Raw genomic sequence first — 16,019 nt, 5'->3', positions numbered from 1 at the left:
GTGGGCTTTTGCCTGGACTCCAGTCGATCATATACGCAGGACTTGGATCACTGAATGAGAACTTATTTGCATTGTGCTGTGGGGCTGCTGGCAGAAGATCTTGGTGCCCATTCCACAGCATCACCAGTGTTTCCCTGGCCCTGCCTGGCTCAGTTGCCTGAGCACTTGTAACAGCAGAGATGAGTAGTATTGGGGCATAACCTCAAGAATGATTGTCAAGGAGCAAAACAACATCCTCTGAGTGTGACTGGGATTTTCGGGAGATCTCCTAAACCAGCGACTCAAAGATTTAAGCAACAGATGATGCCATCTGTCTGGGTTGTCCATTTTCAAAGAATGATAAGTTCTTGTTGAAAAGAAGAGATATATGGAAGAGGAAGCAGTAAAATAGAAAGCAAGAACAGAAATGAAGAATAACACTTTATTTTCAGATTCATTCTGAATGGAGAAGAAAATTTAAAAACAATCAAACAAACAAAAGATTAAAATACAAGAAAGAAATCTTAAGATAGAAACTTTCGGCACAGCCCTACTGAAAAAGACCTAGGAGTACTGACGGATGGAGAGCTGGGCATGAGCCAGAAAGCCAACCACATTCTGGCTGCATCAAAAGAAGCATGGCCAGCAGGGAAAGGGAGGTGATCCTGCCTCTCTGCTCTGCACTGGTGAGACTTCACCTGAAGTACTGTGTCCAGATGTGGAGTCCTCAGTACAGGAGAGACAGAACCATTGGAGTATGTCTAGAGGGGTGTCACAAAAATGATCCCAGGGATGAAACACCAACCCAGTGAGGACAGGCTGAGAGCTGGGGCTGTTCAGCCTGGAGAAGATAAAGCTGTGAGGAACCCTAATAGTGACCTTTCAATGTCTAAAGGGGAGGTACAGGAAAGAAGAAGGTAGACTTTTAAGCAGGGCCTGTTGTGATAGAACAGGAGGAAACAGCTTCAGGCTTAAAGAGAGGAGATTTAGATTAGACATAAAGAAAAAATCTTTCACAGTGCGTCTGGTGAGGCACTGAAACAGATTGCCCAGATATGTGTTTGATGCCCTGTTTCTGATGACTTTCAAGGCAAGGCTGGATCAGGCCCTAGGCAACCTGATTGAGCTGTGGTGTTCATTGCATAGGAGTTGGACTAGAAGACCTGTAAAGGTCCCTTCCAACTCTAAGGACCCTATGATTCTGTGATCAGTTCATACTGGAGCAACTGAGGGCAGATGGGTTCCTGATGAGAAGCTATCTTGTTTTAACACCTCTCTTCTCCGTCCTTTCATGTATCTCTCCTAACCATCCACTAAGACCCAGCTTGCAAAGCCCTGCTATCAAAGGAAACATGTTGCCAACTGACAAGGACTGGATTAGACTCCTGAGGCTGCACTTTAAGCACCCAGAGGGGTTCACTCCAGAGCAACAGGAGGATGCACTCAGGATGCATATTAATCCTCTCAGATCATGGCAGGGAAGTTCAGGTTGAGCAAAAGATAACTATCTTTAAATTGCTTTTGCCTGCATGCAAAAGAGGAAGCTATGCACTCTTTTAGTAACCATAATGCAGTTAAATTAGAGTGGAATGTGCACACTGAATGTCTGCCCTACACATTCCTATGGCTGTTCGTTGCAGCAGAGTAAAATGGGTTAAACCAGGATGCAGGAGAGAGTTGGCATGACAACTGCAGAAGTCTTCCATGTGGCCTGTGCAATAACTAATCATTACATAGTAAAGGGCAATAATTATTTCTTAATGCTGCACTGCAGGATCTAGCTTCGTAGCAGAGAGCAATGTGCTGAAGGGATGAGATGCTTGCAAATGCAACAAAAATGAATAAATTGGTGCAATTCCTATCACAGAAGTCCCAATGGACCTTCAAAATAGTAAAATTGCTTCATCTTTATTTAATTACTATGTTTTCTTACTGTGTATTCAGATACAATTATTTCTTCCTTCCTGGATGTCATTTTTGTCTTTTTCTTGGTTTCAGAAGCAGTAGAATGCCATATATTGAACACCGATACTGAGGTCTTGTTGTGAAATAAACATACAATAATTTAACAAAACCAAACAACAATATCAACAAAAACAAGAGTGTATTTATGTGTTTTCCTCTTTGTTTTCATTCCTGTGTTAACAACTTTGTCATGGGGTTAGTAAGCAATCCCTGTGACAATGACATTTTCCCCTGAGGGAAAGGGATAAATAAGTTTTTGTGGTTGTTCTATCTACCATAACTGAGCTTGCAATCAGGAATTTTTAGTACTCACTCAATGTCAAAATTCACAAAGTATCTAAAACATATCAGAAAATTCAGGAAATGCATTTCTTGTTTGCTGTTGTGCTTTAGGTATGTGTTTTCCTATCATTCTTATCACAGACTCATTATGTCTTCAACTGGTTTTGTTTGCTGAATGCTAGAAAAACTTGGCCACCACAGAAGTTAAGCTTTCCCTTTTTCTCTTCTATCTCTTTTCTTTCTGCAAAAAAAACTATCTCAACATCACTTGTGCAAACTAGCTGTACTGTGAGGAAATTTATCATATGCTGACCTTCATTGTATATTGGTTTACATTAGTGATTTGATTTAGAAACTTATCAACAAGTATGTTGAGAAAATCACCAAACTGAAATATGTTAGTAAAAGTAAAAAAATAGTTAGATTTGATGATAGATAATGGACACAGTCAACTTTCAGAAAGGAAAGATTGCTTAGCAGTGTAAAATTGCTAGAAACAGTGTTTTCCCCAGCCAGGTCTGGAAAAATAATGATGTATATCTCCAGGCCTAACTTCTTTCCCTTGCCTTTTTTTTTTTTTTTTTTTTTTTTTCTTTTTCTCTTCCCTTTCTTTTTTTTCCTTTTTCTTTTTTTTTCAGAATGATGTGGAGAATGCTGTTGGAATATTCATCCAGAGAAAAATTCCAACTAACTGGAGCTTGCCATACCATTAATATGTTTTCTGCCTATATAGTTGTCCACAAGCTTCTAAAACTCACAAAAACTTCCCTCAGAACAAAATGTAATGCTAATTTGTGTGGTGTGGGCCCAGCTCTCAGTGTTTTGCCTTCAGTGTTTTTCAGTCATCTCTATGTATATAAAACAGCTTTGAAACATAGCCCAAGCAGAGCTACAGTATTTTATAGTCCTGTGGGCAGCAAGGAAATAAATTCAGTTCCAGAATGGATCCAAGCCCACGCTTTCCTTAAGAGATTTATTTTGTTTTGCTTGTTAAAGATTTTGGCTTAAAGTTAAAAATATTGTACCTAAACTTGGATTTCTAAAGCTATAGCCAAAATCACACAGTAACAGCTTGATTTTTAAGCTAGTAAAGCACACAGAAAGATTTTTTACAGTTGTTTAATGACAAATGTGGGGGCCTAAGCTATTATGAGCTTGGAAATCTAATTTTAAGCCTGTTGTTGTGTGGGTTTCTTCATAAAAAGAAATCTTGGTTTCTCTGCCCATTTCAAAGCTGTTCAGCTCACCTTTAATTTCATACCTTTAAACTGGCATTTAGTTGCAGTATGGAGCAATCCCATGTAGGTGGAATAGTAGTGTTTTCATTTCCACAGGACCATGACCATATAGTTACAAAACTCTAATCTAGAGTTTGCAATAAAGCCCTGACCTATCATTTTTTCATATATAAAAGATATCAGTAAAGGAGAGATCATCTTCAGGAAGTACCACCTTCATCATAGCCTTAATTTTCTATTTCGTGATCTTCGTGATTTTTTTTTTTTTTTAACTTACTCATTAAAAACTATTGTCTAAATGTTGATAAAGCATAGAGCATGATGCAGAGTTCTGAGAAGGCTCATTTTGGATCTTTCAAGTGAAAAATTACAGGAAGAAATAATTTCTCTTTTGGCATTTGGGAGGCATTACACCTTCTCTAATGAAGTAAAAAACTATGTACATGCAATTGCCAAAGGAGACATTCTCCTATTATGTATAAATGGATGCAAAAGTCTCTATGCTTATCACTTCCTTTATAATTTTTGGTGTGTGAAAAGCTGTTTGTTCCAGATTACTTACTGGAAACTGAAAAGTGATTGAGAAGAGAGATTATCAGCAGAGCTGTAACACATTTTCCCTTTGCTAACCCACTGTTCCCCTATAAAGGCAATCTGTGTAAAGGGAAAATAAAGACATTAAGCTGAAAGAATCGAGTCTGCAAAAAATTGATCTCAGTCTGTTATATCAGAGTTACAGACAGTGGGGTAGGAAAACACATTCTGTAACTAGCATTCAGATCTGCCTGGAAACCACATGTATATTAAAATTCTCCAGATGTTACAATAGACAAATAAATAAGTCTTTGAATTTTTATTTTTATTTTTTTTTTGTAAGAGGTATTTCTAGGTATCTAGGAGTCAATTAAACTAATCTTCATTGTGTCTTCTATTTGTTTTGATAAGTGCCTAGCCAAGAAAGGCAATACATTTCTAGTGAGCAGCACAAGTAAATCAGTTTGAGAACTGTCCAGTGGAGACATCTACCCTGGAAACTTGATGTGATTCTTTGAATGCAAGGGCAGCTGTCACTAAGCCATTTTCTCGATGTCCTCTCAAAAGTGGCAAGCAGCAAAGAGCCTGTGAAAGGAAAAAGCGTACAGTGGAACCACTACAGCATACTTTTTATGAGTTGAAACAATTGCCGATCTTTTGGGTTTATTTACATCACAAAGCAGTTGATAATAGTGGTGTGTATTTCAGTATCCTGTCCAGTTTTATCTTTTTATTATTATTTTTTTTTTTAAATACATTTATATTTTTCAAATCTGTAAAGTAATATAAGATGAAAAATACTGCAGCTCAACCCCATTGATTTTTAAACTCACACCTGTTAAGTTCTACCTGAGAGTTCTGTGAAAGAGGCTTAACAGTCCCTTACTCACCTTCTCCATTTATTTCACAAATGCTTAGGCCTACATGTTTCTCAGCAGCCACATTACTTCTGCGATGACAAGTCCTAATCTATTGAACTTATCTTATAAGGCTAGTAATTCTCATCATGTTTATCACCTTCCTGTGTATCTTACCAAGTTCCTCTGTACTCCTGTGACAGTATCATGGGCAAAATTTTTCTCTTGAGGAGTTTAAAGTGATCGTTTATGTACTTGCTCCAGATGAAGGCTGCAGATATTCCATGTATAGTTATTTGTACCGAGAACCAGAAGGTGTGAGTGGAAAGGATCTTGCTACCCACAGAAGAGGAATATTAGATGTATGTTATAAGCTTATGATTTTTAAGTGTTGAGAAGAAATCAAATGTTTGAAAGAAGTGATATCTTTAGATTATTTCTACGAATGCTCAGATTTGGATAAAGTTCCCCAATGCATGCTGTTACATAAGTGCTGCCAAATTAAACAAGTCTAAAGAAAGGCAAACAAAGCATGGGAGAATGCAGATGTCATTTTATACAATTTACACCTGAGTATCTGAGGCACAGGAGGTTGCTGGCTTTGTCCATGGCCATCAGCAACCTGCAGTGAAGCTAAGAATTCAGCGTTGTCACCATTGCCAAAAAGATATAACTCCTCTGTCTTGTTATGTGTCATTCACACTCCTCACTTTAATTGTAAAAGAGACTATAAAGAAAACAGTTTGGGCTATTTATTGTCAGTTTTACCATTCAAAAGAAGACAGATATTTTGCATTTCTTTATGCTCCAAAGAAAGCCTCCACGCTAAAGGAGGAAAGTTAAAAGCTTTCTTAAGTCAAAAAGGCCAAATGGCTTTCTTCATCTTTGTACTTTTTGCTTTCCTGCTTTTTTTCTAATTGTATATATGTATATATAAGGGCTTTATTATTTTTTTTCTTTCACTTTACTGAATTGCATTGCAAAATGAATAATAACACTGAGATACTCCTTGCAGGGAACTGTTTCTGATGTCAAAATCTTTCAGTAAAGATCTCTACATTTACTCCCAGTGGATAAGATTGTGAAAATGGCTTGCAGACATCAAACAGACATTTTTAATGAGAATTTAGCAGTGAGCCCTTCATATGTTCTTTCCTTCCAGTGACAGCTAAGTACACTGGCTATCATAAATGTGAAAAACAGAAGGGTAAGTAGTGTTACCTTCTTTGTTATCCACTTTTCCTTATATTTAAGAGCCTTTTATGTTTGGTTAACAGAAGAAACTTTAGAACTAATGTGCCCTGTTCATATCTTCACTGATAGGGCTCAAGGTCAATATGAGTAGTCATGGAATTACCAGGTTAAATATAGCACTTTGCTTGATGATGGTCTCTCTTCATGTCACTCATATTCTGACAGCTTTCATCAGCTGAGAATTCAGTGTTAGAAAAGTAAAATTACTGTGGATGAAAGATACCAGCAACAAATCAGATCACTTTTCAGCTTAGTATCAGCATGGAAAAGCAAATAGCAGAGAAGACATCTAACTGCTAGCCCCCCTCTGCTAAAATCTAAAATTTCCTTGCCACTAAAATTTGGGAATAAAGCTCACCAACCCAAATAACAGGTTAAAAAACTGACATTACTTTACTGCAGCGCTGAGTGCAATGGGGACATCCCTCCCATCCCTCCCAGCATGTACACCCACAATTGAAAGCACACAGATTTCATACATTTTAACACATGAATATTCATACTATTTCTGTGAAGTTCCTTCCTATCCCTAGAATTGCTCTACACACTAAAATATCATACTACTCTGCTGTGTTAATTTGGGGTTTTGGTGAGGGGTCTTGGGTGGTTGTAACTAGGCAAAAGGTCATGTGTTACATAATGCAGGTCCCATATATGCTCAGAAACTTGTTTACAAAAATTATGACTGTTAGCTAAGTTTTTAGTTAGCACTTTGACTTGTTATGGCACCTCTTATCAGGCCTCTCAGGATACAGTTTACCTCCGGCTCAAAGCTGGCGGAGTGTTTAGTCTCTGCTTTTTAGGATCCAACTGTCCTTATCTAGGAACAAAAACTTTCCAAAATCCCTGCTGAGGCATTTGGATTAATTGTCAACAGCCCTGAATTCATGGGCAAGTATGACCCTCATCATTCATGTTGAATAGTTCCATAGTTCAATGAGAGTCACATAGTCCATATGCTTACTCCAAAGCGAGACCCTCTCTGAGTTTCCTAGCACCAGCCCTCATTTTCCTTCATTTTCCACACATATATTAATTTGCAGTCATTCCAATGTATCAAATGGAGTAAACTGGATTGTCCACCATGGCAGAATGCTGCTAGAAACAGAAAAGTCAGAGTTTGACACAAACAAGACATCATATGGCCTAGACATGAACTGAAGTGTTTTGAAATGCTCTTAATCTACCACACCATTGAAGATGAAACTTTTCAAGGACCTTATGTGGAGAAGAAAAGTGTAACCCCTCTGTTCACACACATACATTTCTCAGTTTACTTGTCCTGTCTCAAAGTCCAATAACTATTTTATGACAGAAATGTACGTTGAGCTAAGGGGTATAAAGAGAACCAGCAGGTCTATATTGCTTTTGCGAACAACTCTGCTTTACTAAGTGATATAAATAATAATTGCATTGCTGTCTTTGGCAATTTTACCCTTACTTAACACCAGCTAGGTTGAAAACACAACTGAGCAAAGTCCCTGACCCAGATCCTTCAGGCTCAGTCTGACTTTCTCTTTTTCTCTCCCCATTCTCTCCTACAAATACAACCATAAAATTGAACTTGTTAGTTATTTTATTCTTTTCCTTCTCACCAAGATCTGAAGAACTTAGGGTATTTAGGATGTTTGTATTGTTAAAAATTCTCAACATTTTACTTGGTTCTCTGTTCTGACAAGAAACCTTTTGGGTAATCAACTCCTGTAAGTTCAACTTTCTAACATCTCAGAGCAGAGAATATGGATGTCGTGCATCTCCTCCAGTTTTCATGTGTCAGTACCACAGCCTAACCTCTGTACCTGAGTGCAGCAAATGAATCCTCATAACACTGCCATGAGACCAGTAAGACCTATTTTCCACACTGCAAGAAGCTGAGACAAAGCCTACACAAAGTAAGAGTTGATCTTTGACTTGAACAGGTTTTGTGTCAGGTCATAGAAATATATCATAGCTCAGGCAGTTGGGCTGTGATTTACTTGGTCTCAGTCCAGTGTGCTATGCTTAAAATTTCATTAAAAAGACAAAACAAAACAAAACAACAACAACAAAAGAAACCATAAAATATCCTTTTTTAAAAAAAATAATGAACAAATAAATTCTGATGCCTGCACAAGGCATTATCACACTTTTTCCTGGATATGCCTGGGATATGTATGTAGAGAAATCAAAAAAGCAACTAAGTCCAATAAGGTAGTAATCATGGATAACTTCATTCATTTGTACCAAGGTAGGTCAACAGATACAAATAGATTAGAAAAAAAAATCTATAGGTGATTTCTAGAATAGCTGGAATATAATAAATAAAAAAATATAAGAATATTATAAGTAAATATGTAAGTAAATATTCTTATATTAGTCTTAAGTAACTTATATAAGTCTTAAGTAGCTGGAGAAATGATGCAGTCAGGCTTTACTATTTGGTGAGTAATGTACTAATTAGTATATTAATAGTGACATTAAAACTGATTATAATTAGTGAATGACTTAAAAGAGCACTGAAGGCAAAAAAAAAATAGAAAGAAAGGAAAGAGACAAAAGAAAAGTATGGAAAAGTAAAATCTATGGTTTCAAATCAGCACAGAAATTAACAACCAGTTTCTGATTCAAGGAAGTCGCGCAGAAAGCAAACTGAAAGACAAGAAAAGGAAAAAAATATATATGTTTTTGTGAAATAATTAGATCTACGGTGTTGTTTGAACCAAGAAAATAGTTTTACTTCAGCTCTAGTGGAGTCCCCATATAAGAAAGAGAGAGAAATTATAATGAAAAATGAATAAAATGTCATCTATAAGTGAAGAGGTCTAAGGATGCATTGACAACAGTTAGTGGAGGGGGGAAATTGCAAGACATTTCTGAAGGATCTTAAATTCACTGAGTTTGGGAGGGAGCCAAAGGACTCTATTTGGAATTCAGGAGGTAATGGGAAAATATAATGGTCAAAAAGACATTATAGAAATTCTAAATGATCAGTTGGGATAAGCTTCCACACCAACAGTGCTGTGCAAATGTACACCCTGGACTTTTTTTTTTTTTTTTCAAGACAAAAAAGGACATCAGCTGTCAGAATGTGAAATGTTGAAAGGAGGACAAACTGATAAACTAAACAGCTGCATGCCACAAGGATCTCATGGTTATATATGTAAAGGTTTGGAAGGCATTTGAAAATGGAGTGGATGAGCTGATAGCAAAAATACGCAAGTTGTCCTTGAAGAAAGATATGCTACAGAAGGATTAGAGTGTAACAACTAGCACACCTATCTTTAGGACAAGAGATCCTAGGTATTATATAATGAAAAGTCTTCTTTCAGTCTCAGATAGATTTACTGAAACTAATAAAAACTGGAATTACATACAGGAGAGGAAAATATCATCTTGTTTCCAATAAGACATTGCATCTTCTGTACATTCTTTGAAATACCAAGTGAACAGACAAGGAAATACAACCTAATAAATACGTATATATGTGAATATATTTCTTCTTAAATTATATTTCCTTTGAAGGAATTAAGTCATTATAAAGTTAGTAGTTTGTTATTATAGCTTAGAAGCCATCTGGGAGAAACTACGTATGTATTATAATTTTTCACTCCAATAGATTTTAGAAGATGGGCTGTCCATGATTCTGTACCAAGTATATCATGTTTACTGAAATTGTTGATGTTAGATAAACTAAGGACTGAAGCAATTCAGAGTACACCAGTTAAGCTGGATGAGCTTGGGGATTCTGATAGAAGATGGAAATAAGTGTTGACTGATTCAAAACAAACTTGAGTGGAGTCAAACACCAAGAAACTTTCAGATCAGTTAATCAAGGATCCTGACAAAACTTTGAACACCTCACTGACAAAATCTGTTTACTCATGGCAGCAGTCAAAAAAGGCAAAAAGTCAACAAATAAAAACAAATGGAGTAAAAAATGCCAGTATGAAAACTGTATGGGTGTGTAGTCCTGATCTGGAAAATAATGCCCACATTGGCTAATCCATCACCAAAAAAGGAGATGGAAGAATTGGTAGTTTTAAGCCATGCAAAGTGTCTGGGCAACTTGGAACTGTTTAAGTGAGAGAAGAAAAGAGCTAGAAGGTTCGTGGCTGAGAAAATTAATGGCACTTAAACAATGAACTGAGTTCTCTGATTGGCATTTTCACATTGTATAACAGAGGGGTAATGATAGCACTGAAGGACAACTAATTTAAATAGATCAAAATTTACTTAGAGTGTGATTTTCCCAAGTAAGCAAGCAATTAACCTACTGAACTCACTCCTGCATGCTATCACTGAGGTAGCAAGCTTACTGAGAGGTTAAACTGTATTAACTGTTCATTTGTCTGGTGAGAATATCTGCACTATGTCTGGAACCAGTAGAGACTTCAATTTGTGGGGAATGTGGGTATCAGTTTTAATTTGGAAGCAGTTTCTGAGCAGCAAGCAACCACAAATTGGTAGGTATTAAAAAAGCATTTAACTTTAAGGACAGGAAATTTATCTAGAGTGGCTTTTTCTGTATCTTGCTCTGAAACATGTGGTAAAGGGCATTGACAGAGACAGACTGAATGGAGAAGACAAAACACCTACCTGATCCAACACTGCAATGATTATGTTCTTATATTCTTTGACTGAATGACTGATGCATTTTTGAATAGAACAAAAATAAGTAATGATAACAAATAAAACAACTCCATTAATTATTCATGCTAATGTTCATGAAACTTTTGAGATGTATGAATATTTCCATGAATAAATCATTGGTTACCCGTTTGAACAAAATGATCCCAGAAATCAGAGTGGAATGAGCTTGTGGCCATTATTCATGAAAAAAAAAATAAAATAATTGTGTATCATTTTCAATATATGATCTTTCTAGTTTCTAATTGTCTAAATATGCGACAGATGAGTATAAAATAGACTTCAGTCTATGTATTATTGCTATGTTAAGGGAAAATTTCTCAGGTAACTGTGAAAATGCAACTGCTGACTGCAACAGAAACTCATTTCTTATGGATAAATTGTGCTATGTTTTTTTCTTCCATGCTGGAGTGAATTCTAAAAATGAAGGGACTGATCTTTCTATTCTGCAGATCACAGCAAAAGAGCTTTACATGTCCAAACTAGCTAAGCCAAAGAAATTAGGAAGACAGTTATTTTACACGACTAAGTTTATTTTATCTCCTTGGTTTCTAACACTAATTTTCGCAATGGTTTAGAAGAAAGGTCTCTATAAAAACCAAGAAAGAAAGAAAGAAAGAAAAATCCCACAGTTGCCCACAGTTTGTTCATTGCTTTTTAAGAGGGTGAGGAAAACCTTGGAGATGCTGGTTTACATAAATTCTCACCTCTCTGTGTTGTGTCTTATATTAGAGATCTAAATTGTCAACATTTTCAGAAGTGTTCCACCCTATTCCCAGTGTCCATTATCACACTGCATTTCCCTTTCAGCAGAGTCTAACGACTCACAGCCATTCTATGAACGGATGTCAAAACATTGTCATATTCTAATTAAAACATTTACTATGTTTCTATGAAATTTAAATCCTGAGCTCCTCTGCGCTAGCATAAAACAAAAGTAATTAGAGCTAAGGCAACCACCTTTGATTTGCAAAGATATAAACATGATCAGAATCTAGCCCAAGGAGTCAAACAAGACTCCAGAAAGCCCAACATCCAAAGAGCTTCTTGTCAAAAACAAAATAGGCAGGAGGCACTCACCTAACTAGCTGGCCCAAAGTGATGATACTCTTCATTTTGTCACTATCATTTTCTTAACAATGAGTACATGAAGCACATGAACTGCTGAAATCTCACTGTGTATTTAAGTTTCGGTGACCAGGTACTCTTTGGGAACTGCTTGATAGAAATGCAGTAAAACTCATTTCACTCTCCCACCCTCTTGAGACTTAAAATTGTGTTATATGAGAGATGTCTCTTTGAAACATCTGCTGATACATATCTTTCTGCACAGGGAATTGACAGTGTTAGATACAGGTAATGATATAGCTTTAAAGTTAGAATAATCAGCAGCTCCATGGTCTAAAAGCATTTAAGTGGAAACAAGCTTTGAGGCCATGGGAGAAGGATGCAGCCTTTTAATACAATTTCAGGAATGCCCTCATCTTTTAATTCTGCACGTTGTTTTAGGGAGATATAGAAAGTCAGTGAGATAAGTGAATCCTCATTCTGTTTAGTATGGACTGGAAATGCAACCTACTAGGCACAAGAGACTGGCATTCAGCTGGTGGGACAAGGACAGGCAAGTAGATAACTCCCAGCTTATCTTGGGCATATTGAACTCAGAAAATGCTATGAAGATCCTGGCAAAACTGAACACTGTCAAAATATATGAACTGCTGAAGACAGAGGTGGAGGGTGCTAATTGTCTCATTTAGTGACAGCTTTTTGTTGTAGTTCTCTGTGCTTGGCCCTCTGTGTAGCTTGGTTCCTAGAGGAGGGAATCCAGACTCAGATTTAACAGGGCTTGAAATGCTACCATCCAGTGTAAGCGTTTTTAAGGCTACAAGCATTTGTAAAAAAATTATCCCTGTCATTCATATGAGCTGGATTTAAGCCCCTTCAGCTTTTCTTAGACTGATTACTGTTACTCACTCATCTGCCTATCCAAAGAGCCCATACAAGGTCAGGGCAGCACTTTCGCAAGTGAGTAATCCTTTTCCATGCCTTCAGTTCACCAACCATTAGCTGCAAGTTGCTGCAAGCTGTGAAGATCAAACTCAGAATAGTCCAAAATATGTGAATTAATGGTTCTGGCCCTAACTTCTTCCTATCTAATCCTCTATAGTTTAACCCTCCCCATGGAACTTTCAGTGTTAGGCCCGGTATGATAGAACCAGGGTCAGCTGTACACAAACCTGCCTTTTTATTTATTTATTTATTTATTATTGGATGTTGCAATTTAGAAGTTGGAATAGAAGGCTGGAAATAGATATTGGGTGAAATGCCCTTATTTTGTATCATTTCTTTTTCTTTGTCCTCTATTATTCCTCACCATGCTTCGCATCCCCCATGACTGGGGATGCTCTCCTTTGCCTGCCTCTAGCACTAGAGGGCGCAGAAATCTGGGCTTTGAATGGAAATTCAATGCTTCGCAGATCCCTACCTACTTCCCTTTAAATGGCACTCAACTTTCAAGAGGAAGGGAATCGACTTCATTATTACTGGTTTGTGTGCATTTCCCATGTTGTATTGCTATGGAAACAGGACCAGAACATAACTCTTTTGCATGTAGTTCATGATATTACCGGAGCAGAGGAAGCCTGGGTGAATAGGTGAGTGGGTTACAGAAGTAAAATGGGGCAGAGTAATTATCTGGGACTATATTGACAACAGTGGGGGATTTCATAGTTGATCACTTTACAAGACTATTGAACTGGAGACCTGATGGGTGAAAGATCCAAGCATGTGGAGCAACTAACAGGCATGAAACATATACAGAAACTCTGCTCAGTGGTGGAAAGAAAAACCTAAATGACAATGGCGCATGCAGGCAAAAACAAACAAACAAAATACACTTTCATTCATAGATGCAAGTATTCAGCAGTGGCTGATTTTTCCCTTTCTGCAACTTGGCCTCCTTCTGAGGCAGTGACATGAAACAGCATGACTGCCACCTCTTCCATCTCCTCAGGACACTCCTGACCATGGGTCATTCAGATCTCTCCAAGCTCTGGCCAAGCTCAGAGTTACAAGTGGATCAGTTATTTCCTAAGATCTTGGTTTTGTATTAGAGAAGATTGTGGGCTTGACAAGCTGGCAAACCTGTGGTATGATTTCTCTCTCTCCAGATGCAAGAGCAAACAGGGTTGCTTTTGCAATCCAGAGGTCCTGCAGAGGGGAAGCTTGACCAAAGTTATAATCAAAAAGAGCCTAAAGGAGAGAGAGTATACTCTGCACAACATAACACAGTTTATAGACGAGTCATTGAAAACGGCTGGTGTCATAAACTATGTAATTGAGGCTGGCACGTATTTAGACAGAGATAGGATTGCAGGCAATGCAATACCATAAAAGCAGACAGAGCGCCTACTCCTAATCTCCCTTATTAACCTTCCTCATTGACAATCTCTTTAAAAAACCCCACAAACAACAACATCAACAATAACAACAAAAACCCAACACTGCTAAAACTCACCCTCAATTTTATTTCCTCTCCCCTTTTTCTCAAGGGCAAAAGAAAAATGTGCAAGCACACTGGATGACACTTAAGTGGGGAGACATACTTCTCTGGCTGAATTTTCAGCAAGAAATACCCCTGTCCCCATCCTCCTGTACCAGTTGAAGAAAAAAGAGTTTGCATAAAGGTACTGCAAGCGCTTGAAAAGAATATGGATAAAAAGAGCTTTTCTGGAGTGTGGTGAAAGTCCCCTGTCCATTCTCCACCGACGGGGTGCAGTGATCACCCCGAGGCACCTAAAAAGAGCCTACATGCCTGGTGGCTCTGCGGAGACCCCAGCTGAACAGCAGCTCCCAGTCGAGAGTGAAGAAGGGTTTGAAAGAAACTCGCTGGTGAGGTAGGGCAGCACTTTGGCCCTACAGAGCTCCGAAAATGGCTGGACTTTGAGAGGGTAACCGACACCACAGCTCCCGGGGCAGTCCGGGAGGTATTCTTGTTCGCGCTGTCAGAGCAGCTCCCTCTCGAGGCTCGCTCCTCCCCGCCGCAGGCACCCCGTGTCTGCGACCCGGAGCAGAGGGAGCCCGGAGGAGCAGCCGGCAGAGGCTTACCCCCACACACACCAGATCAGTCGGAACGTGGTAGCGGGTAGCGCTGAGCCCGACCCTGGAGCATCCTCACATCCTCCCCCGGATCCACCTGTGACTGGACCGCAGGGGGCACCTACCCAGAGAAGTGAAGTCGGAACTGGGGAAACCTCCTGCCTTTCTCGCCTCTGGCGGAATCCCAGCCCCCTTCCAGCCCCCTCCCCCTCATCCCCCCCTTGAGACCTGAGGCCACGGGGATGGGCGCTGACCCTGAACACATGCACGGTCCCTAGGTGGGGTGCTGAGGAACCGCACTGGCATGGAAGAAGTCTCCTTTTCCTATTGCCCTCTCCGTCTCTGCCCTCCTCACCCCTAGGGCAGGCTCCACTCCCAGCTCCCGAGGACATTTTGCAGGACTCACCGGCAAACATGTCACAGTGGGATTTGGGACGGGTAGCCCGGGAGACGTCCCTGTGTTGGAACTCAACATTTACATTATTTAAAACAAAAACTGACAAACAAACAGAAAAGCCAACTTGAGAAGCGCTTGGTAAATGTGAGGATTTCCCTAAATCGGGTTACCGCGTCTCTCCTTCCTGGCTGTACCATTTAGCCTCGGTTCCGGGATGAGTATCACAGCTGTAACTCAGCAGAGGAAATCTCTGCTGGGGCTTTGCCTTCTCTCCCCTCGCTCCCAGCCCCCGATGACCGCAGTGCGATGGACCCTTTCAGCAAAAGTTTCCCCATGTTTTGCTCTGCTCCTTCTATTAGGAAGCAAAACGTAAGGTCGTTTCTTGGACATTATTTTCTTGGCGGGAGCTTTCCCTATGACGGCAGCAGATGAAACTGTAGGTGCGGCGAGAAAGGGGAGGAGGGCAGAAGGCGAGAAAGAAAAGGGTGGGGGGAAAAATACCAAAATAAAGACTGAAAGAACAAGAAAAAAAGGAAGAGGAAGGGAAGAAAAAAAAAAAAAGAGAGAGAGAGAGAGAGACAGAAAGGAAACATCAATGAAAAAGCGAAGCTTTCTTACCTGTGATCCAATCACCAGAAGTTGCATCCCATCCCGCTGCAAGCGGCTCTTTGAGAGCGGCGGCTGCGGAGTGGCCCCGGCTCTGGCGGCAGAGGCATGCGAGCTGCGCGCATCAGCGCCCGCAGGCAGACGCTTTATCTTTCTCTTCCATATCTTCCAAGAGGAGGGAGG

The 16,019-nt window shown here is 39.3% G+C and overlaps 1 protein-coding gene across 1 annotated transcript in view; it reads right to left on the bottom strand.

The window, feature by feature from the left end:
- Positions 1 to 16,019, bottom strand: part of CHRM2 (cholinergic receptor muscarinic 2) — a 101,459-nt gene that overhangs the window by 84,832 nt on the left and 608 nt on the right. Inside the window, exon 2 of the mRNA XM_015866487.3 lies at positions 15,849 to 16,001. The gene's annotated coding sequence lies outside the window, so the exon portion shown is untranslated. The remainder of the gene's footprint in view (positions 1 to 15,848; positions 16,002 to 16,019) is intronic.

The sequence above is a fragment of the Coturnix japonica genome, chromosome 1, assembly GCF_054131305.1.
Source record: "Coturnix japonica strain WE chromosome 1, WE-NBRP24, whole genome shotgun sequence".
Lineage (NCBI taxonomy): Eukaryota > Metazoa > Chordata > Aves > Galliformes > Phasianidae > Coturnix > Coturnix japonica.
This window is presented reverse-complemented; position numbering and strand designations above follow the sequence as displayed.